Raw genomic sequence first — 25,836 nt, forward strand, 5'->3', positions numbered from 1 at the left:
TAAGACGTCTTTTACTACGCTCTGTCTTTCCTTCTGCCAAGGAGGTCATTTCATGAACACCACCACATCTGCCATAGAACTGCCCGTGCACCAGTGCGAGTGTTCACAAACTGTGTTCTACCTACGCGTAGGATACAAAATTGACCGTAGTTAGGAGTCTTGTGAGTCGATAAGTCAGCTGTCAAACTAAGAGGCTTCAAACTTCCTCACAATTCGTGGCACAGACTGAGCCGAATAAGATATGGGACAGAGAGAACAGCTGCTGCTCTACCAATGCGGATTGCGAGACCCTCCTTTGCCTTGCGGAGTGGGCGCGCGGTTTGAGGCACCATGCACGGATGGCGCGCCCCCTCCCACCGGAGGTTCGAGTGCTCCCCCGGGCATTACTTTGCTTTTTGTTCTTTGCATAAGTTAGTTTGATCTAGTTTAAGTAGTGTCTAAGTCTAGGGACCGATGACCTCGGCAGTTTGGTCCTTTAGGAATCCACACTTATTTGAACATTTTTTGAGACTCTCAAACATAATATTGCAGCGAGGTGAGCAGATACTGCCACAGGCCTTTCAGCACAGTCCCTTACCTGCTCTCACAGGATACTTGGAAGAACTGTACCAAGATGGCTCTAAAGCAATTGGGGTAGTTCGGAAACATGAACACTGATCTATGTTCCTATTTTCTTTAATTTATTTAGTTGTAATATTTTTGTTTGTAATTGTTAATATACTTATAATGGTCCATTAACTACACACGCTAGATAAATATGCAATATTTTTCAAATGTCCAGATTTTTCTTCAAACACACACATCAAAAAAAGTTTTGCATCGCCTCGGTTCTGAGAGTTCCGGAACCTGTACAGAAGATTTGAGTAGATATTAACATAAACATCATATCCGCCCTTTTTATTGCTCATGAAAACCACACATTGCATTTAGTATCACCATACAGCGAGACCTTCACAGGTGGTGGTCCAGACTGCTGTACTCACCGGTACCTCTGATACCCAGTAGCACGTCCTCTTGCATTGATGCATGCCTCAATTCGTCGTGGCGTATATCCATAAGTTCATCAAGGCACTGTTGGTCCAGATTGTGGCATTCCTCAACGACGATTCGGCGAAGATCCCTCAGAGTGGTTGGTGGGTCACCTCGTCCATAAACAGCCCTTCTCAATCTATTCCAGGCATGTTCGATAGGGTTCACGTCTGGAGAACATGCTGGAAGGAAGTCATTCACAAGATGTTCACGATGGGGGTGCGAATTGTCATCCATGAAGACGAATGCCTCGCCAATATGTTGCCGATATGGTTGCACTATCGGTCGGAGGATGGCATTCACGTATCGTACAGCCGTTACGGCGCCTCTCATGAATACCAGCGGCGTACGTCGGCCCCAGATAATGCCACCCCAAAACATCAGGGAACCTCTACCTTGTTGCACTCGCTGGACAGTCTGTCTAAGGCGCTCAGGCTGACCGGGTTGCCTCCAAATACGTCTCTGACGATTGTCTGGTTGAAGGCATATGCGACACTCATAGGTGAAAAGAACGTGATGCCAATCCTGGGTGGTCATTTCGGCATGTTGTTGGGCCTATCTGCACCGCGCTGCATGGTGTCATGGTTGCAAAGATGGACCTCGCTATGGACGCCGGGAGAGAAGTCGCTCATCATGCAGCCTATTGCGCCCAGCTTGAGTCGCAACACGACGTCCTGTGGCTGCACGAAAAGCATTATTCAGCATGTTGGCGTTGCTGTCAGGGTTTCTCCAAGCCATATTCCGTGGGTAGCTGTCATCCACTGCAGTAGTAGCCCTTGGGCAGCCCGACCGAGGCAGTTCCTGTCTCTGCGTATCTCCTCCATGTCCGAACAACATCTCTTTGATTCACTTCACTGGATAGGATGGTGGATCTTTTGCTATATCTCACACTTCGACTCTCACAACCATCATCACGAAACTTTCCTCCAGACCGAGCAGTACAAAAGGAACGTGCATAACCCACTACCTCTGAAACTACCTTGCTACTCTCCCATGCAAGCCACACATACTTAAATTTCATGAAATACATCACACCGGCAACATACAATACAAAACAAGGAATAGTCACAACGTTATAATCCCATCACCTTCAGCTTTCCCACTTCAATTAAAATTCATCCCAGTTTCACACGACACTGCCCCACTTCGTAACTATTCTTTCCTACTACGAACTCTGGACGATATATGCACGTCTTCCTGTGCAATGCAAGCCAAGTGGCGTTGCTGGATAGACGGCTGACTCACCTTGCTTCTCTCTCAGAGTATTATAGTTTGAATCAAGCGTCACACGGAAGCATAACACGCAAAGTAATATTAAGAACATATTCATCACACACGCGAGTCCTCAACTGATACCATGGACGAGTACTTCTCTTTATCCTTTGTCTCATATGCAGATTGAGACTCACACAATACTCACCACGTGGAAGTACTCGTCTCTAATTTCAAATCCTGCACACGCCATTTCTTAAATATTTCCAACTTGTAGTACACACGCTAGTAATTCAGCATAACTTAAGCACTCGGAAGTATTTCAACTTATTGCTACATGTGGTTTCATTGTGACCGTTGGTCACTTCCGAAGATTACTACGAGCCCGTTAATATTACCTGCCTGACATTTAATTCTCCCCACAAAAGTTCCTGAAATAGAGAAATTATTATTCTAAACTACTCTTAAGTATTTCACATGCATACGATGTCTCCACTCTTTTGTCCTTACGGAGCACGCCTAAGACAGATCTTACCAACAATAGATCCAGCGGCAGAGTGCTGAAACATGGCCGTTCTTCAGGTCCTCTCGTACCTCTGCCGAAGTGGGGGAGCACCTTGCTACCGTATCAGTCACATTTCAGGCGCTCAAAGCTCAGGTAAATTTCATCTTGGTCTCACCAAAGGTGACTTAAGTACTGTCTCAAAGATGATCATATATTCACATTCACTATCTGCGGTTAGCAGACGACCATACATTCATTCATTTCACAGATCTCACCAAACTGGATGTAGGGATTTATTTTGTGGGAGTGCACATGTGATCAATTAAATAAATAAATTGTCATTCTTTCCCACACTGGTATCCGGCTTCGCTGAATTAATTGAAATTGAGTTATTATTAGAAAAAATATGTTGTTCTGACAAGAATAACGAAGAATGTTGTACCTATTTTCAATGTCGGGCGGTACTGTACCCTTTCAATGGAACTGCGGTATTGGCCGTCTAGGCATGGTTGAACTACCTCCTTCCTGGTGGAATGACTGGGACTCATCGGCTGTCGGACCCCTTCCGTCTTATATGGGCTGCTCATGCATGATTGTTTAAATGTTTGGGCGGGTTTAGTGACATCTCTGAACAGTGCAAAGGACTGTGTCTGTGATACAGTATCGACAGCGAACGTCTGTCTTCAGGAGTTCTGAGAATGTGGTGCTGCAAATCCTTTTTTGATGTGTGTAATATCAGAACGAAATCAGCGGAGCTTTGGATGCTCCGTGGTCGCCGGGTCCTGCGTCCCTGATGCCGTCTCAAGGTGCGGCTGCATGTCGCGTCATAGCCAAATGAACGGAACGGCGCTGTGGGAATTAGAAATCAAGTCTCATATCCTCCGGCTCTACTCACTCGGAAAACTGCACATTTATTCCTCGAGACATGGCGACCTCGTTCACTGTAAGCACTATTAACTGTGCTAATGTGGGTCACTCTTATTTGTGATTCAGTGCGACCGTCAAACATCAGTACGGTTATATCCTCATACAGGTAGAGGGACGGCGGTTACTCTGGGCAGGCGAGTAGTATGGGCCTCTTGGTGTTTCTCAGTTTTGCCGCAATATAGTGAACACATGCAAAACTAAGAGTAAAGCATAGACGTCACTCCCTGTTTGCTAACCGTTGAGAGATGTAACTGCTGAATTTGTGTCACAAGTAAATTTTATTTATTTTTGAATATCGAAGCTGTTGGACGGTATAACTTTCATCATCGGTTTTACTTTAAGGGTAAGCAGTAAGCAGTAATATGTAAGTAATCCAAGGTACGATGTACCGTAATAACGAAATTCAACTCATTCAAGCCGGTTTATGTTTCCTCCGTCTCTCAGTGTGCAATCTCAATCGGTTAGTATGCGCCATACCACAGTCAGGTGGTGTGAGAAATATAAGTAATTTTCTTTTGTTTTCTTCCTTTTGTTTTTAGGGTGCGATGCCAGGCGCGAAGAAGAAGCGCGCTGATGAGCGCGAAGTGGAGCGGGTCGAAACTGCAATGAAACCAGCGGCAGCAAGTGTTGTGGAAAGCAAAACGTCAGAAAGAGCTGCTACCTGTTGTTTTAACCTTCCTTAAACTACACTACAAACTACATTAAAATCATTGTAGGGAATCGGCTGATCTCTATGATATTTCAGATGGAGGTTTTACATCTATGATATATCAGATGGAGGTTTTATAATCAACATTTGAATAAAATTATTAAGAAATGCTTACACGCCCTATGAGAGGTTTAGGTTCCAGCTTAACGCCGATAGCCTAGTTTAAGTTTCAAGTCTTGGCTTACGACATAACGAAAAAGCAAAACTTCGCCGTACATTTAACAGAGAAAAGAAATTGCCAAGTACAGATGTCTATCAAAACTTTATGAAGAAGCACCCAGATCTGTCTTACAGAATACTCCCTATCATATTAAAACTGTGTGCCGGACCGAGACTCGAACGCGGGACATTTGCCTTCCGCGGGCAAGTGCTCTACCATCTGAGCTACCCGAGCAGAACTCGCAACCCGTCCTCACAGCTTCAGTTCTGCGAGTACCTCCTCTCCTACCATCCAAACGTCACAGAATGTCTTCTGTGAATCTTTCAGAACTAGCACTTCTGGAAGAAAGGAGAGGTTCTATATTTATACATCTGCTAATGTAGTGGATCCAGAGAAAATGGTGTTAATTTTCGTTTTGCTCTACGCAATCGAAGTCAGCAGGGAAATGTATATGCAATGACAGAGATTTAAATTACCCTCGCTACGTTTCTGTCGTATCAGCCATACGCTTTCAGATCAGAGACGCAATTTACTTTCTCCGAGACTATCGCAGTTTAGATATCACACTACTGGCCATTAAAAATGCTACATGACAAAGATAACGTGCTACAGACGCGAAATTTAACCGACGGGAAGAAGATACTGTGATATGGATATGATTAGCTTTTCAGAGCATTCACACAAGGTTGGCGCCGGTGGCTACACCTAGAACGTGCTGACATGAGGAAAGTTTCAAACCAATTTCTCACACACAAACAGCAGTTGACCGGCGTTGCCTGGTGAAACGTTATTGTGATGCCTCGTGTAAGGAGGAGAAATGCCTACCATCACGTTTCCGACTTTGATAAAGGTCGAATTGTAGCCTATCGCGATTGCGGTTTATCGTATCGCGACTTTGCTGCTCTCGTTGGTCGAGATCCAATGACTGTTAGCAGAATATGGAATCGGTGGGTTCAGGAGGGTAATGCGGAACGCCGTGCTGGATCCCAACGGCGTCGTATTACTAGCAGTCGAATTGACAGGCATCTTATCCTCATGGCTGTAACGGATCGTGCAGCCACGTCTCGATCCCTGAGACAACAGATGGGGACGTTTGCAAGACAACAAACATCTGCACGAACCGTTCGACGACGTTTGCAGCAGCATGGACTATCAGCTCGGAGACCACGGCTGCGGTTACCCTTGACGCTGCATCACAGACAGGAGCGCCTGCAATGGTGTACTCAACGACGAACCTCGGTGCACGAATGGTAAAACGTCATTATTTCGGATGAATCCATGTTCTGTTTACAGCATCATGATGGTTGCATCCGTGTTTGGCGACATCACGGTGGACGCACATTGGAAGCGTGTATTCGTCATCCCCTTAGTGGCATATTACCCGTCGTGATGGTATGGAGTGCCATTGGTTACACGTCTGGTCACCTCTTGTTCGCATTGACCGCACTTTGAACAGTGGACGTTATATTTGAGATGTGTTACGACCCGTGGCTCTACCCTTCATTCGATCCCTGCGAAACCCTACATTTCAGTACGATAATGCACGACCGCATGTTTTAGGTCCTGTACGGGCCTTTCTGGTTACAGAAAATGATCGACTGCTGCCCTGGCCAGCACATTCTCCAGATCTCTCACCACTTGAAAACATCTGGTCAATGGTGGCCGAGCAACTGGCTCGTCACAATACGCCAGTCACTACTCTTGATGAACTGTGGTATCGTCTTGAAGCTGCATTGGCAGTTGTGCCTGTACAAGCCGTCCAAGCTCCGTTTGACTCAATGCCCAGGCGTATCAAGGCCGTTATAACGGCCAGAGGTGGTTGTTCTGGGTACTGATTTCTCAGGATCTATGCACCCAAAGTGCGTGAAAATGTAATCAGGTGTCAGTTCTAGTATAATATATTTGTCCAATGAATACCCGTTTATCATCTGCATTTCTTCTTGCTGTAGCAATTTTAATAGAACAGTTTTAATGGCCAGTGGTGTTTTGAGAGGGGCGCCCCAGTTTGGTGGCCTGTAGATACCACGATGTCACGACTTTAAGAGCAACAGCGCGCCAGTAAATAAGGCGCTGTAACAAGTGTGAGCCTCCATACAGATGGGAGAAGATCTGCGGGAGAAACGGTGGCTATGAGACGGAGCCGTACTGCCCTGCGGAGTGGTGCGCGCCCTTCCGAGCTCCCGCTACCAGGGCGGCCTCTTTCTCCACTCTCGCGTCGTTGTCTGGCTGGGCCCGTTTTTTTGTGGCGGCGATACATTTTTTCGTGTGAGCGCCGGCCCTGGCGTAGCGCGGCGGGCTCGCGTCAACTTCCTTTTCCGGTGCGCCGCGGCTGGCGTCTGCCGCTCGCCCGCCCCCCCCCCCCTCCAACCCCTACCACCCCCTCCTCGGTCTCTCTCCCTGTCTGTCCTGTCCTGTCCTGTCCTCGGTCGGACTTCACGCACTTCACGCAGCGCGCCACGCACGGCGCTCCCCACGCGCTCGTATTTTCGTCCAGATACACACACACGCACACACACACACACACACACACACACACACACACGCACACACACCCGCGAGGTGCGTGCGCACGCACCAGTCGTCGGGTTCCTCCGCACCAACTCAAATAAACGACGTAGGAATAGCTCACACCTTCCCGTTCTCTTTCTCGTTTTTGGCCCTTTGCGTCCGCGTATGGCGTCGCTATCTGGAGGTGGCTGGGCTCGGCTCACATTCCTTCACGGCAGCTCCCGCGTCCGCGTCGAAAAATAGCCGTGACGGACCGACACAATGAGCTGCAGGCCGCATCGAGTAGCCACCCGGTGGATCTCCGGTCGCTCTACGTGCAACACTTAAAACATGCCGTCGCTCTGAGGTTAATGGCCGGCCTTCGTCCCACACTCCTCCATTACGCGGCTTCTCCCGGCTCATTTTGTTTACGTTGAGTACTCATATAACACATATGTCGACTTTAGAAGAGACATTCGATCATCACGGTGCATTGAGTGGCCGGCCGGAGTGCCCGAGCGGTTCTAGGCGCTACATTCTGGAACCGCGCGACCACTACGGCCGCAGGTTCGAATCCTGCCTGGGGCATGGATGTGTGTGATGTCCTTAGGTTAGTTCGGTTTAAGTATTTCTAAGTTGCAGGGTACTGATGACCTTAGAAGTTAAGTCCCATAGTGCTCAGAGCCATTTGAACCATTTTTTTGGTCATGCGAAACTGCTTGCTCTCCTGTTTCGTTGCACTTCTGCCAGGCGATAACTGGTGTTCCTATATCACCATCATGGTCTATTCCGCCCCGTTAGCTGAATGGTCAGCGTGACGGATTGCCGTCCTAAGGGGCCCGCTCAGGAACTGGGTGTTCTGTTGTCGTCATCATCATTTCATCCCCATCCGGCGTGCAGGTCGCCCAATGTGGCATCGAATGCAATAAGAGATGCACCAAGGCGGCCGGACCTGCCCCGTAAGGGGCCTTCTGGCCAATGACGCCAAACGCTCGTTTCATTTCATATTCCAGAATTTCCCTCTAACGTTACATTGGGTAATAAGACACCCTGAGTCATGATACTGGCCAACATCTTTGGGGATTTATAATGAAGACCATTGGCAGTGTAACCTGATGACATTCTTTCAACGAAACAAGTAGTGACGTAATAAATATTTGTCAAGTTCTTATTGACATTCAGATAAAGTTGATTTTGTAGGAAAAGCGGATGCCGGGCTTTCGTTGGAAGAATTCTAAGAAAGCGTAAATAATCCAAGAAAGACATGATTTACAAAACGCTTGTTTGACTGCTTCTTGTGTATTATTCATCAGACTGAGACTCTTACAGAGCAGAATTAAGGGTTAAAGAAGATCCGATGTAGAATGATACCTTTCGCCTCGCTATCATTTAATTGGCGTGAGAGCGTTACGTAGATATTCAACGGACTCCAGTGGCAGTCACTACAAAAAGGCGTTTTTCATTATGAAGAGGATTTCTGTTGAAATTTCGGTAGCGTACATTCGAAGAGGAGTCGGAGAACATGTTACTTCCTCCTAAATACGTCTCGCGAAATGAACACCCCCAGAAAATAAGAGAAACTAGAGCTCATGTGAAAGTTTACTGATAGTCGCTGTTCCGACGCAGAATTCACAGATGGAACAGAGGAGCGGGAAATGGTTGTCGTAGCAGAAGTACCTTCCACCACACAGCGTAGAGCTGTAGTGAATGTTTCACTATTCACATTACACACTTCTAGCGGTTGTAGGGGGTACTTAGTAGATTAGGTTTTACATAGGAACCCATGTCCGGAATGTTTTTTTTTTCACACAGAGAAGAGTTTCAAGTTACCCTATCAGCCCTGTGGCAGTGAACGAGCAGATACCCTGAAATATATCGTATACGATGTATGGCATAAAAGAAGTGCAGAGAGTTACTGGGTAATGTTCGCAGAACACATGTTCCACAAGTGGCGGCCGTTTCAAAATAGAACCGCAAGAGACTAGAAATAAATGTAAGTTTTAGAAAGGACGAGGACAAACACCTGAAAATAAGCAAATTTTCCCGCTTGTTAGGCAGAAGTGCCGAAACGTCGATTACGGGGAACGTGAAGCGAGCTCACAACATGGAAAACCTTACCTTCAATGACAACGACGTAGAAAGCTTGCTGACTTGCACCTACAAATTGTTTAGGCTCACAACCAGAAGTTTTGCACTCCGCCACAACTCTGGCGATGCAGTGATCCCAAAGGGGTGTATCAACAGTGTGCAAAGTGAAGAAAGTTTTCCAGGCCTCAAACGTCGTCATTAGTTCCTTAAAAGAAGTGCTGCATAACATTTCTGCTTGTCGTTTTCTGTGAAGCTGCGTAGGTTGTGCGTTATATTTTGCCTTCTATTAAAGCACAAGACACTTCTGTAGAGGGCGTTTCGCCCATTACTGGTGTGTCGAACAGATTTGAATAAACCTGACGCAGCAGAAGGACTCCGTTCAAGGTTGGAAAATGTATATGCACTAGTATGCTACCATAATTAGATCTTCATTAATGCAAGCGGACCTTCCTATCCTTTTTTTGACATCTCGTATACGAGATGCCGATCCGAGAGCGGGGTGTCATGGCGTTTAGTAAACCCTATCATCTCACCCCCCCCCCCCCCCCCCAAGAATGAAAGAGGTAAAAGTATTGGACTAATCACTGATATAAACAAACTATTATGTTTATACTGAAACATTTCAAGTATTCATTATAATTATCTTTAAAATCCTAGGCAAATTTGGCTCGTTAAATGTTCTTTAATGTAAGTTAAATATGGGGATGGTTCAGGGAAAGGGACTATAAAATACAGCCAATCCTCTCAGCACCAGAAAAGAACACAAGATCGACTCCTATCATACATCCCAGAGCACAGCTGAGCCGCAACCAAGGACCCTTGCATCTAGACACTGGCTTTTGTGGATACCTCACTTCACTTACTGTCCCAGTGAAGTTCGGAAAAACAGCAGAAAGGCAGACGGTAATTCATATTTAGATTCCCACTCTCATTTCTCCTATATTTTCGAAAAATATTTTCCGAAAAAAAGGAATGTCCGCAGCCGTTTCTTCGGAGAAGGAAAGACAAGTGTTTTAAATAAAAAGAGTAACCCTTAGTTTTCTAAAGTTTTTAGGCATATCTAAGTGGTGCCCGTCTTTGGTGACCTACATTTTAATATACATTGAACACAAGGTCGAAATTTAATGTTATTATTAAGAGATGTAAGAGTTTTAGTTTACTTGTCGAAGTTTCATTGACAGCAACATATACTCATAATCAGAATTCAACCTTTCTATTTTGGTCCCAATGCTCCCTCAAATTCTGGCGAACCAACGAAGAAGCCAGAGCTAAATCCGACCTGGAAAGTTTCTTAGTTGCAGTTATGACATGCATGCTTCATTACGGTCAGGGTTTCTGTAGAACATGAAATACACCATACTAAAAGTTCCGAGACTGTTTCCATTCCTGGAGTATAAGCGTCGCTTTTGCGGCAACCGTGGTAGCAGCTTGAACTATAAACATCTGAATGTGCATTCTACTAGATATGCAGTGTACGAGCGTCCGTAATTTGAAACGTTGTTGTGTGAAAAATCACAACAGAGCAGTACACCAACAATCTCTAAATCAATTGTTGAAGACATTCTCCGGAAGAGGAGAAGAGTGGCTGCAAAGTTTGTCTCGCACACTTTGAATCTAGAATTAAAAAAGATAAAACTCATGTGCATGCCTGCCGCAACATGATTGAAACGAAAAATTCGAATATTTCTTTTCTGGACAAATCAGCACGGTTGACTAAATTTGGCGTTATCAATACAAACCTACTTCTGAACGGCAGAGTACAGAATGGGTCTCTGATTGTTTTGCAACACTGAAGAGGGAGCGAATGTGATGCGCGAAGTGAACAACGCTGTCTTTTCTGACAGTTTCACTTAGCTGCCTGAGCTTTCCGTGCGTAGTATTCAAATGGTGGGAGACTATTTAGGACTCGCGTGCCATTAAAAGCAACGAATTGTCTTTTTGGACTGACTTGATGTGGGAAAATAGCTACAGCCGTACGCTAATATTTTAGTTACCAGTGTGAAGTGTGAATAGTACTTAAATTTTATAGAGATTAATCATTATAAGGAATGGAAAAGGAGAACAGTAATGTGAACATAAATTATTTTGCAAGTGAAAGTAATTTGGACAGTTTTCTTCCACTTGGTGTCTAATGCGTTCTGTCTTATAAATTAACCTTCGATACAAATATTTTGGATCCACCGACATGGACGAACTGTCTTTGTAAAAGTCTCATTGTGAAAATTTTTCTCTCACTTTCTTAATCAGTTGCGCAACGGCCTTGTCGCAGTGGATACACCGGTTCCCGTGAGATACCCGAAATTAAGCGCTGTCGGGCGTGGCCGGCACTTGGATGGGTGACCATCCAGCTGCCATGCGCTCTTGCCATTTTTCGGGGTGCACTCAGTCTGGTGATGCCAACTGAGAAGCTTCTCGACCGAATAGTAACTGCTCCGGTCAAAGAAAACCATCATAACGACCGGGAGAGCGGTGTGCTGACCACACGCCCCTCCTATCCCCATCCTGAACTAAGGATGACACGACGGTCGGATGGTCCCGATGGGCCATTTGTGGCCTGAAGACGGAGTGCTTAACATGGACGAACTATCTCTGAAAAAGTCTCTTCGCGAAAATTTTTCTCTCGTATTCCTAATGAATTGATTTTTTGCTATGCTTGTTATTTTCATCTTTGAAAAGGGTAGATAATATAATGGGCCATCACCTACTCTTAAAAGCTTGTTATCGTTTTCATTTCGACCAATCCATAAAGATTTCATGTGACACAATGAAAGTGAAAGTTATGCATGTATTTTATAATATATGCATAATTTGTTGATACTTAGGGTGACCATACGTCCCGATTAATCGGGATTGTCCCGTTTTTTGAGGCTCAAAAATTTGTCCCGACTTTTTTTTTAAACCAAGCAATTTGTCGCGATTTTCAAGAATTGTTTTCAGACATTTACAAAGTGGTTAAAATATTTTCTGAGTGTCGATTTCATAAACTATCAATTGAAACTGACAATCCGTACGTTGGTACCCCGTCATAATGTACAGCTTAAGCACAATAATTGTTGCGTACTCTTATTTTCTTTGCTTTTGCTTGCCATTGTTGTCAGCACTCAGTATCAGTTTCGTGAAGTGCTAGCACGTCGTGGCGATGCCGAAACGAAAATCAAAGTTTTCGGAAGAGTTTCAGAGGAAATTTCCTTGCTTCACTGCGACAGACAATGACTGTTCAGCAAAATGTAACATATGTAACTGTGCTGTATCTGTGTCTCATGGTGGTGCTGCAGATCTCAACCATCATATGGAATCAGAGAAACACAGGAAGAATCTTCAATCGGCAGGTTCCTCGCAAAAAATGACGAGATATTTTGTAACTTCAAATACACAGGAACAGAAAAACGTAGCTACAGCAGAAGGAACCCTGTGATTCCATGTTGTTAAACACCACCAAAGCTATCGTTCTAATGACTGCAGTATTCAACTAAACAAAAAATAATAATTCCTGATTCTAAGATTGCAGAAAATGTTTCGTGTGGAAGAATAAAGTGTGAAGAAATTACTCTAATGTGGCTAAATGAAAAGGGCATTCTAGTAAATGACAGCCTCTTATTTGATGAAATAGTTCATATACAGTCATTTGTAAAACAACAAGTGGAAACAGACAGTGAACAATGGAATCAGTTGATGGTGCATGAAAAATGGTGTAGGTTTTTCAGATCTTTCCAGTGTAATGAACAGTTGAGAGAATCGCTTAATATAGCGCAGTACTTCTTTTCACTCCCTGCCCACAATGCAAATGTTGGAAGAGTTTTGAGCTTACTATCGTCAAGTGGACAGATGAGAGGAATAGATTTACGGTGAGGAGCGGTAAGTGTATTTTACTGACCTGTTTAAACTTCAGTAAATACAGTTGCACTGACTTCTATTCATATCCATTAGGCAAACCTGAGTTGCTGAATGAAATTTCATCTTCGAAGAAATACGATTGCAGTGTGGAATTCACAAAACCATAAATTCCTTGTGTTCACTAAGAACTTTTGTTGTAGTGATTGTTACTGTATGTCTTTCTACATTCTGTGTTATAAATGTTACATTTCTTAATAAGTAAATTTCTGAAAACTTGAAATGTACTTCTTTCCAGTCTTTCCATTCTTTGTTTGGTTTTGTACACACACACACACACACACACACACACACACACACGCACACAAACACACACACACACACACACACACACACACACACACACACACACGCACGCACGCACGCACAAATATCAGTGAAGGCTGTATTTGCAGAGGAAGAAGAAATGTTAGCATTAAAAGTGATATTTAACGAGAAATAAAAATTGTCCCACTTTTTGGCCGAGAAAATGTATGAAAGTCTCACTTTTGTCCGAAGAAAATATAGTCACCCTATTGATACTGTGTTTCGATTTTACTGCCGATACTTGTTTTCGAGCCTCCTTGGATCTCTACAACGTTACAGTCCTCGTTGAAAACCAATGGTCTCACTGTAACAGTTCTAAAGTCATCTCTGTCTTAAGTCAGCCCAGTCATGAGATCACTGCTGGGCTAACCTACGGCACTGATTGTCCGGGATTCGACCTGCTGTAGAGTCGGCTATGAGACCAGCAGAGTTCAAAGGGGCCACCCTCCTCATATGTGGAGTTAACTAGGACAAGACTTACAGTGTATGCAGCGGACAAAGAGCGCGTGTCACGGGTACACGCACCTGCGCGTGCGCAGCTGTGGCGGCGGACAGCAGGTGGGGCCGCGACGCACGCGCTGCGCCTGCAGGTGTCCCCCAGCTGCCAGCAGGAGCCAGAAGAGCACAGAGGCGGCGCCAGGTGCCCGCTGCGGCAGCCGCCGACACCGATACACGAGCCTGATACACAGGGCTGGCGACAGCGCATCACCAGCAGGAGTACCGCGGCAGAATCTGTCACGTGGCATCACCAAGGCCTGTACTACCCAACAAGTCGACAGTGGTGGATCCAGGGACCCGACTGTTTACGACTCGTATGTGGTCTGTCCAAAATAAAACCGCAATTCCTTCACGTCTACTTCGATGGTCAGTGCAATAAAACAAGGCTTGCACTTCTGCTCGATGCTCTACTCAGCCCTTACGAAGTCCTCGTGCAGGCGGATTCGTATTCTACCATCGGTCCAGTTTATGGTACAAAACCTTTGTCCCAAACTGCTCAACAACGGCCAGAACAGTGAGGATTCGAAACATGTCTTACAAGATTATCATAAGCAAACCAACGATCTTAACGATTAACCAAGAAAATTTTAGATCGTCTGGGTTATACGTGATGTATCAAAAGAACGTTTCTGTTTGAAGAGCTCTCTGCGCTCGCGCAACAAGTCGGAAAAGACTTGGGGGAGGCGGGGGGTGGGGGGGGGGGGGGGGGAGTGTACGTCGTTCATCGCTTGCTTGGCCATCAGGAATGCAGTCGATATGGGGCGCTTCTTGGGAGCGGACTGCGCGTTCCGTGTGCAAGAATTTCACAAGCAACGATTTACCATTTTACAAAATGATGATGTTTGCTACGCAGAAAAATTCTTTGACTCTGGCTGCGAAGCTCTAGTAACACAGAAGAAAAAAATTATTACAAGATACACTAGCCTTCCTAGCGTGCTTTTAAAAAACTTCATTACAGCGATACCCCAAGACAAATTGACCGCCCAAAATTTAGCCGCTTAAAGCGACCTCATATGCTCGAAATCCTATCAGTCTGGGTAGTTTACACACGTATTTTTGCTTACAACACCTGCCCCACCTTGACGCCATCCTAATGTCAGCCATGGTACCAAAACCGCTTGGGGAAAAAATAAGTTCCTCTTGTTCAACATTTTAGACAATGTCAATTCACGTTTCAAATATACAGCGTCATACAATCTGGAAAGAATTTATACCAAAGAAGACTTTTTTCTAGAAAGCGACGGATTAACTCTACAGATTCCTATTAAGGAATTACGGACCCGTTTCCGCCACCCTCAGACCCTCATGCCCACACCCTCAACACCCTTCCCCCTGACACACACTCACCCCGCCCCAAATGGAGATAGTCATTGATGAGGAATCTGAACCATTGTCCGCAACAATACATTACCTTCAAAATTAGATACAATGGTGTCCCCTTAGATCAAGTTAATTCCTATAGGCACCCGTTAATATCCACTTTCCCAACACCGATAACTCTATTTTCATCATAAAATGCCTTATTATGAAAAGCCTCATTATAAGGGGTTCATCCCATGGAACGAGGGATATTACTCTAAACGGAAATCATTGGCACATCTGACTGTCACGAAGACCCTGCGTCCGTTCACAAGGATTGTCGAACTATTGGGAAATCAATCAAGAAATACAGACAGTTTATATGAACATAGCCTATTATCACACTGAAACGAAAAACGCGCCACATGGGACGTAACAAGCCGTCCGCTGTGGCCGAGCGGTTCTAGGCGCTTCAGCCGCGCTGCTGCTACGGTAGCAGGTTCGAATCCTGCCTCGGGCATGGATGTGTGTGATGTTCTTAGGTTAGTTAGGTTTAAGTAGTTTCTAAGTCTATGGGACTGATGACCTCAGATGTTAAGTCCCATAGTGCTTAGAGCCATTTGGACCATTTGGACGTAACACGTATTTTGGAGGACTTGGTAATATAAATTAAATTAAAATAACCGTTTAATCCTTTTACATTTTGAGAAGTAAGATTTCATCTAGGTCTTTATTTACGAGGGTTGTTTTTTAAGTAAGGGCCGTTCGTGCGTATAGTCCCGTAGTTCGCGTGGACGCCGCAACAAGCCACCGCGCTACTTGCCGGCATCCTTCCCGTTCACACTGATGCAAGTTGCAGCTCTGTAGCTGACGTGCACGCATCGCTGTGCTATTTTATAATGTTTACGATTATTGAATCGCCCTCCACGTGTGAGATACGGTCAGTGATACGTTTTTTGACCGCGAGAAGCCTATCAGCTGCAGAAATTCATCGTCAGTTAACAGAAGTTTATGGCTTGAATGCAATGAGTGAAGGTAAAGTGCGTCAATGGGTTAGAGAGTTTAAAAATGGCCGTCAAAACGTCCAAGACGAAGAACGCTCAGGCCGGTCCCCTGTGATCACTGTTGATTTGGTGGCTGCAGTCGAAACAAAGATTCGTGAGGACAGAAGATTCACAATTTCCACTCTTTCTTTGGAATTTCCACAAGTTCGGTTTTGTACAAAATTGTGTCTGAAAACCTAAACTTTAAGAAACTGTGTTCTCGGTGTGTACCCAGACTCCTCACAGAGGACCACAAAGAGATTTGCCACTTCGTTGGACTTTTTGATTCGTTACGAGGAAGAAGGGGACGACATGTTGAGTCAAATTGTCACTGGAGATGAAACATGGGTATCCCATATCACTCCCAAAAGCAAGCGACAATCGATGGAATGGCGACACACAACCTCACCCGTCAAGGTCAAAGCCAAACAGACGCTGTCAATGCGCAAGATTATGGCAACTGTGTTCTGTGACCGGCGCGGTGTTTTGCTAGTGGACTTCATGCCACGAGGAACGACAATCAACTCAGATCCCTACTGTGCAACTCTAAAGAAGCTCCGCAGAGCAATTCAAAACAAAAGACGCGGTATGCTGACAAAAGGAGTTTTGCTCCTGCACGATAACGCAAGGCCTCACACCTCTCAAAAGACTCGGGATTTCATTGATTCTTTTGGCTGGAAAGTTTTGGACCATGTATCATACAGCCCCTACCTTGCTCCTAGCGATTTTCACCTTTTCCGGTACCTGAAACAACATCTTGGCGGGCAGCGCTTCAATGACGACGATGGAGTGAAAGCGACCGTGAACTCTTGGCTGTCGGAGCAGGCGGCCGAATTCTTTGAAGAGGGAATTGAAAACTTAGTTGTGCGGTATGACAAGTGCTTAAATAAACAAGGCAACTATGTAGAAAAATAGGTAAAAGTGTGTAGAATCAGAAAATAAAAGTTTTTTTACAAAAGTATTACTATCTTTTTAAAAAATAAAAACCGCCCTTACTTAAAAAACAACCCTCGTATATTGTTTAATAAACTGTGACAAATAAGGTTTAATCGAGCTTGTTGCACACTTAGACACTTCCAGTCCTTCCTGGCAAATAGTAAAACTCACAGATTAGCCGTCCTTATTCTTCGATCAACATTCAATAAAACTACAGGAACTTTACCTTCGAGAGTGAGCGCCGCGCCTCTCTGAACTCCACCGGTCCTTGCCTAATTGCAGAGTCACCCCCCAGGTTGCTTGCAACACTTCACATCACTTATCACCATTTCACATTAACATTACCGGCCCTGACTCCGGTTCAGCATCTACTGCTTTCCTTAATCTTTTCACTCCTGTGCCCCGATACTTCAAATCTTTGCCTCTGCCTTCTCTTTATTAGCTTTCTCATAAATGATCGCAGCGACGATCTACCATTGGCTCCCTTAATTGAACTAGGAGTATTATGACCTCCAATAGGAATTCAACCTTTCAGTCCCATACGAATTCCATTATTTAATCCAGCTATTCTTTTAGCCTCTCTTTATCCGCCGAGGTGAGTTTCCCGGTATAAGTGTGGCCTGGGAGACACAGCTTTTACTGCCAACGGGGATGTCACACTTGGTAGCTGCCGACACGCCACCATTCTGGGTTTGCAAAATATGCTGGGAATTTCCAGAGGTGCTAAGGTTCCATAACAGCTCCCGGAGTCGCAGGGCGTCGTGACGAACACTTCGGAGAACGGTTTAACTTGGCTGTGTCTGGCATTTGGCAACTCCCGAAAGACCTCCATTCTAATTTGCAAAATAGCGGCTATGGCTCCACAGCGACTCCAATGGTCACAAGGCTTCTTGGGAAGCGTTTCTAAGAACGGTTGCATTCTCTGAGTCCAGCGTCCCCAGGCTGCTCGTTCCGCAGCGAATACCCAGGCCCCTCTCCATCGCCGAAATCCGTTATCCGACAAGTTATTCTCCTCGCGCTTCGGTAGCTCAGATGGTAGAGCACTTGCCCGCGAAAGGCAAAGGTCCCGAGTTCGAGTCTCGGTCGGGCACACAGTTTTAATCTGCCAGGAAGTTTCGTTCGTAAGTTAGTTAGGTTAAGCAGTTTTAAGTTCTAGGGGACTGATGACCTCAGAAGTTAAGACCCATACTGCTCAGACCCATTTGAACCGCTCTTGACTAACGTACGACCAGCATAGAGCTTAACTACATCTTCAAACAATAGTCACACTAAGTGAACCGTCACACAGCATCAAAGTAATTTGTCAGAGTCAGTGAAACCGTACTCACCCATGAATAATATAGCTGAAAAGAATACCACATGATCATCAACACAGCGCACATGTTCTTATGCGAAGACCAAATGATGTCTGGAAGTGGACGCGAAAAGAAGGCAACAGTTCAAACAGGACAGCACCACATTCTATGCAGATCATGGATATCGGACATCGTACGACTAGACTACCTACTTTTTTCTTAAGCTGAGCGCAGTATCCACATGTGGCTGACTGGACATTTTCGTAATACTCGCTGTCGAGCACTATGCATGTATTTATGAAATCAGCATTAGCGAATTTCGTATACGATTTCTCTTGAATACGCCAAGATCTTTCTCAGTTACCTACAGGTGATTTTAACACTCTGACAGAAGTGGCCCCCTATCGGCGGTTGATGTTCCTCGGTGGACATTCTCGTCGCAGTACGATACCTATCCAATATTTCAAAAGAATGTGACGTACAAGTTTCCTTTTCATTTGCAACTGCCTGGTCTCGTGACCAGTGGAAGACACTTTACGCTGAAGTGACTTAAGTCATGGGATAGTGACATGCACTTATACAGATGGCGGTAGTATTGCATATAGAAGATGGAAAAGAAAATTGAGAATGCGCTAGGTGACGATCAGTTTGGCTGTAGGAAAAGTAAAGGGACGAGAGAGGCAATTCTGACGTTACGGCTAATAATGGAAGCAAGGCTAAAGAAAAATCACGACACTTTCATAGGATTTGTCGACCTGGAAAAAGCGTTCGACAATATAAAATGGTGCAAGCTGTTGGAGATTGTGAAAAAAGTAGGGGTAAGCTATAGGGAGAGACGGGTCATAAACAATATGTACAACAACCAAGAGCGAATAATAAGAGTGGACGATCAAGAAGGAAGTGCTCGAATTAAGAAGGGTGTAAGAGAAGGCTGTAGCCTTTCGCCCCTACTCTTCAATCTGTACGTCGAGGAAGCAATGATGGAAATAAAAGAAAGGTTCAGGAGTGGAATTAAAATACAAGGTGAAAGGATATCAATGATACGATTCGCTGATGACATTGCTATCCCGAGTGAAAGTGAAGAAGAATTAAATGATCTGCTGAACGGAATGAACAGTCTAATGAGTACACAGTATGGTTTGAGAGTAAATCGGAGAAAGATGAAGGTAATGAGAAGTAGTAGAAATGAGAACAGCGAGAAACTTAACATCAGGATTGATGGTCACGAAGTCAATGAAGTTAAGGAATTCTGCTACCTAGGCAATAAAATAACCAATGACGGACGTAGCAAGGAGGACATCAAAAGCAGACTCGCTATGGCAAAAAAGGCATTTCTGGCCAAGAGAAGTCTACTAATATCAAATACCGGCCTTAATTTGAGGAAGAAATTTCTGAGGATGTACGTCTGGAGTACAGCAGTGTATGGTAGTGAAACATGGACTGTGGGAAAACCGGAACAGAAGAGAATCGAAGCATTTGAGATCTGGTGCTACAGACGAATGTTGAAAATTAGGTGGACTGATAAGGTAAGGAATGAGGAGGTTCTACGCAGAATCGGAGAGGAAAGGAATATGTGGAAAACACTGATAAGGAGACGGGACAGGATGATAGGACATCTGCTAAGACGTGAGGGAATGACTTCCATGGTACTAGAGGGAGCGGTAGAGGGCAAAAACTGTAGAGGAAGAGAGAGATTGGAATACGTCAAGCAAATAATTGAGGACGTAGGTTGCAAGTGCTACTCTGAGATGAAGAGGTTAGCCAAGGAAAGGAAATGGTGGCGGGCAGCATCAAATCAGTCAGTACAGTCAGTAGACTGATGACAAAAAAAAAGGTATAAAAGGCCAGTGCAATGGCGGAGCTGTCAGTAGTGCTCAGATGATTCACGTGAAATGATGTCCGACGTGATTATTGTCGCACAACCGGGATTAGCAGACTTTGAACGCGAAATGGTAGTTGGATATAAATGCGTGGGACATTCCATTTCGGAAATCATTAGGGAATTCGATGTTCCCACATCCACAGTATCAAGAGTGTGCCGAGAGTACCAAAGTTCAGGCTGTAACTTACACCAAGCACTGCGGAGTGGGCGACGACCTCCAGTTAACGGCCGAGAGCAGTGGCGTTTCCTTAAAGTTGTCAGTGCTAACAGACAAGCAACACTGCGTGAAATAACCGCAAAGAACCGATGTGGGATGTACGACGAACGTATCCGTTCGGACGATGAGGCGAAATTTGCCGTTAATGGGTTTGGCCTTTGCTAACAGCACGACGTAGCTTGAAGGCCTTTCGTGGACTCCAGACGAGTGTAAAACCGTGGCGTCATCAGATGAGTTGATGGTAGTGTCAGAGAGTGGTGTAGACCTCGCGAAGGAATGGACCCAAGTTCTCAAAGAGGCACTGTGCAATATGGTGGTGCCCCATAATGGTGGGGTCTGTGTTCATGGAATGGAATGGTCCAACTGAACCAATCATTGACTGTAATTGGTTATTTTCGACAACTTGGAGACCATCTGCAGCCATTCGTGTCTTCATGCTCCCAAACAGAACTGCATCATGTTACTGGGCCACAATTATTTACGACTGGTTTGAAGAACAGTCTGGACATTCAGGCGATTGATTTGTCCAACCAGATCGCCCGAAATGAATCTCAGTGACTTTTTAAGTGATTTAATACAGAAGTCAGTTACTGCACGAAATCTTGCATCGGAAGCGCTTCTGCAATTATGCCAGCAACAGAGGCATCATAGCTCCATATTTCTGTTGGGGACTTCTAACGACTTTTGCGTCCATGTGACGTCGAGTTACTGCGCTAAGCCCGGCAACTAGAGGTCCGAGACGATAGCAGGCGGTATCCCATGACTATTGTCACCTCAGTATATATGACAGACATGCAATCACGCTGTTACTTCTCTTTTACAAGAAAAATTGGGAAAAGTAACTTTGCTTTTCGTTGGCCGACGAAGAACGCGTTGTAGCGAGGTTAGCGCGGGCCTAAGCGGATGAAAAAAAAATAGTGGATAAGTGTCAGAGTACAATTCCTAAGGTCCAAAACTGAATTTTCAGTCATTTCCAGGATTTCTGTTTTGGTGATTACCAGATCTAAAACCCATGGGAGTGATTTGTACAGGGCTATTACAAATGATTGAAGCGATTTCATAAATTCACTGTAGCTCCATTCATTGGCATATGGTCACGACACACTACAGATACGTAGAAAAACTCATAAAGTTTTGTTCGGCTGAAGCCGCACTTCAGGTTTCTGCCGCAAGAGCGCTCGAGAGCGCAGTGAGACAAAATGGCGACAGGAGCTGAGAAAGCGTATGTCGTGCTTGAAATGCACTCACATCAGTCACTCATAACAGTGCAACGACAGTTCAGGATGAAGTTCAACAAAGATCCACCAACTGCTAACTCCATTCGGCGACGGTATGTGCAGTTTAAAGCTTCTGGATGCCTCTGTAAGGGGAAATCAACGGGTCGGCCTGCAGTGAGTGAAGAAACGGTTGAACGCGTTCGGGCAAGTTTCAAGCGTAGCCCGCGGAAGTCGACGAATAAAGCAAGGAGCTAAACGTACCACAGCCGACGGTTTGGAAAATCTTACGGAAAAGGCTAAAGCAGAAGCCTTACCGTTTACAATTGCTACAAGCCCTGATACCCGATGACAAAGTCAAACGCTTTGAATTTTCGGCGCGGTTGCAACAGCTCATGGAAGAGGATGCGTTCAGTGCGAAACTTGTTTTCAGTGATGAAGCAACATTTTTTCTTAATGGTGAAGTGAACGGACACAATGTGCGAATCTGGGCGGTAGAGAATCCTCACGCATTCGTGCACCAAATTCGCAATTCACCAAAAGTTAACGTATTTTGTGCAATCTCACGGTTTAAAGTTTACGGCCCCTTTTTCTTCTGCGAAAAAAACTTTACAGGAGACGTGTATCTGGACATGTTGGAAAATTGGCTCATGCCACAACTGGAGACCGACAGCGCCGACTTCATCTATCAACAGGATGGTGCTCCACCGCAGTTCCATCACGATGTTCGGCATTTCTTAAACAGGAGATTGGAAAACCGATGGATCGGTCGTGATGGGGATCACGATCAGCAATTCATGTCATGGCCTCCACGCTCTCCCGACTTAACCCCATGCGATTTTTTTCTGTGGGGTTATGTGAAAGATTCAGTGTTTAAACCTCCTCTACCAAGAAACGTGACAGAACTGCGAGCTCGCATCAACGATGCTTTCGAACTCATTGATGGGGACATGCTGCACCGAGTGTGGGAGGAACTTGATTATCGGCTTGATGTCTGCCGAATCACTAAAGAGGCACATATAGAACATTTTTGAATGCCTAAAAAAACTTTTTGAGTTTTTGTATGTGTGTGCAAAGCATTGTGAAAATATCTCAAATAATAAAGTTATTGTAGAGCTGTGAAATCGCTTCAATCATTTGTAATAACCCTGTATATGTGAAAAACGCGAAATTGCGTTGTGGATCGTGACCCACCTTAAAGTCCCCCTGTAACTGACTGCGTAAAGTGGCTCAAGGATCGAAACGGGGCAACAGTGAGCCACATTGATGTTAAGAAGCAACACCTAATAAAGCGCCGAGGTCTCCGAACCATTTCTGTTGAATCTTAATGTATATTGCACACAGTAACGAATCACGTGACGATGGCATTAGTGATAGAAAATGAATCGTCAACAGGAAAACCTGTCTTTCCGACGGAAAGTTAGAAATAAACAATTATCAGGCATGCCTTACGCTTTATGCAGAACAAGAAGGCGATATTGTGATCCGTATCGTAAATGCCAACGGATCATGATTGGCGCACTACCCATCAGAAAAAGAATATCTTTGTCAATGTAAAGGTCTGTTTACACGTAACCTAAAATTAAAAAAAAGGTGGCTTTTGAAATGGGTACACCACACTGAACAAATCCGCATGGTACGAGGGAAATTGTATAATGGACCAATCAATACGAGTACGCTCCTCACTTATTTCTGATTGACAAATAAGCGCTGTCTCAGCCTAAGTTGGTATACGGAAGAAAGAAAAAATTCTTTTCGGTCATCAGTCTTGTGACTGGTGTGATGCGGCCCGCCAAGAATTCCTCTCCGTACTCTCTTCATCTCAAAGTAGCATTTGCAACCTACGCCCTCCATTATTTGCTGGATGTATCTCAATCTTTGTCTTCCTCTACAGTTTTTTCCCTCTGGATCTCCCTCTAGTACCATGGAAGCCATTCCCTCATGCCTTAACAGATGTCCTATCATCCTGTCCCTTCTCCTTATCAGTGTTTTCCACATATTCCTTTCCTCTCCGACTCTGCACAGAACCTCCTCATTCCTTACCACATCAGTCCACCTAATTTTAAACATTCTCAAATGCTTCGATTCTCTTCTGATCCGTTTTCACCACAGTCCACATTTCATTACCATACAATGCTGTACTCCAGACGTACATTCTCAGAAATTTCTTCCCCAAATTAAGGCCGATATTTGATATTAGTAGACTTCTCTTGGCCAGGAATGCCCTTTTTGCCGTTGCTAGACTGCTTTTGATGTCCTCCTTGTTCCGTTCGTCACTCGTTATTTGCTTCCTAGGTAGCAGAACCCCTTAACTTCATCTACTTCTTGGCCATCGATCCTGATATTAAGTTTCTCGCAGTTCTCATTTCCCCAACTTCTCATTACCTTCGCCTTTCTTCGATTTACTCTCAATCCATACTCTGTACTCATTAGACTGTTCATTCAATTCAGTAGATCATGTAATTCTTCTTCACTTTCACTCAGGTTTGCAATGTCATCAGCGACTAGTATCATTGACATCCTTTCACCTTCAATTTTAGTGCCACTCCTGAAATTTTCTTTTATTTCCATCATTGCTTCCTGGACGTACGGGTTGAACAGTAGGGGCGAAAGGCTGCATCTTGCCCTACACCCTTTTTAATACGAGCACTTCGTTCTTGATCGTCCACTCTTACTATTCCATCTTGGCTGTTGTACATATTGTCCCTAAAGCTTACCCTTACTTTTCTCAGAATTTTGAACATCTTGCACGATTTTACCTTGTCGAACGCTTTTTCAGATTGACAAATCCTATGAATGTGTGTCTATTTTTCTTTAGTCTTGCTTCCATTATTAACTGCAAAGTCAGAATTGCCTCTCTCTTGGCTTTACCTTTCCTAAAGCCAAACTGATCATCTAACACATCCTCAGTTTTCTTTTCCATTCTTCTGTATGTTATTCTTGCCCGAAACTTGAATGCATGAGCTGTTAAGCTGATTGTGCGATAATTCTCGCACTTGTCATGTCTTGCCGTCTTTGGAATTGTGTGGATGATGTTTTTCTGGAAGTCATATGGTATGTCGCCAGACTCATATATTCTACACACCAACGTGAATAGTCGTATTGTTGCCACTTCCCCCAACGATTTTAGAAATTCTGATGGAATGCTCCCTGTACCTTCTGTCTTATTTGATCTTAAGTCCTCCAAAGCTCTTTTAAATTCCGATTCTAATACTGGATCCCCTATCTCTTCTAAATCGACTCCTGTTTCTTCTTCTATCACATCAGACAAATCTTCCCCTTCATAGAGGCTTTCAATGTATTCTTTCCACCTATACACTCTCTGCTCTGCATTTAACAGTGGAATTCCCGTTGCACTCTTAATGTTATCACTCTTGCTTTTAATGTCACCGAAGGTTGTTTTGACTTTCCTGTGTACTGAGTCAGTCCTACCGACAATCATTTCTTTTTAGATTTCTTCACATTTTTCATGCAGCCATTTCGTCTTAGCTTCTCTGCACTTTCTATTTATTTTATTCCTCAGCGTCTGGTATTTCCGTATTCCTGAGTCTCCCGGAACATTTTTGCACTTCCTCCTTTCATCAATCAATTGGAGAATTTCTTCTATTACCCGTGGTTCTTTCGCAGTTACTTACTTTGTGCCTATGTTTTCCTTCCCAACTTCTGTTATCGCCCTTTTTAGGGATGTCCATTCCTCTTCAACTGTACTGCCTACGGCGCTATTCCTTATTGCTGTATCTATAGCATTAGAGAACTTCAAGCATATCTCGTCATTCCTCAGTACTTCCGTATCCCACTTCTTTGCTCATTGATTCTTCCAGACTAATTTCTAAAACTTCAGCTTAATCTTCATCACTACTATGTTGTGATCTGAGTCTCTATCTGCCCCTCGGTACGCCTTACAATCCAGTATGTGATTTCTAAATCTCTGTCTGATCATGATGTAATGTAACTGAAATCTTCCCATATCTCCCGGCCTTTTCCAAGTATACCTCTTCCTCTTGTGATTCCTGAACACAGTATTCGCTATTACTAGCTGAATTCATTACAGAACTCAATTAGTCTTTCTCCTCTCTCATTCCTTGTACCAAGCGCTCTCTCCTGTAACCTTTTCTTCTACTCCTTCCCCTATTTTCAT

Source organism: Schistocerca serialis, chromosome 1 (genome assembly GCF_023864345.2).
Source record: "Schistocerca serialis cubense isolate TAMUIC-IGC-003099 chromosome 1, iqSchSeri2.2, whole genome shotgun sequence".
Lineage (NCBI taxonomy): Eukaryota > Metazoa > Arthropoda > Insecta > Orthoptera > Acrididae > Schistocerca > Schistocerca serialis.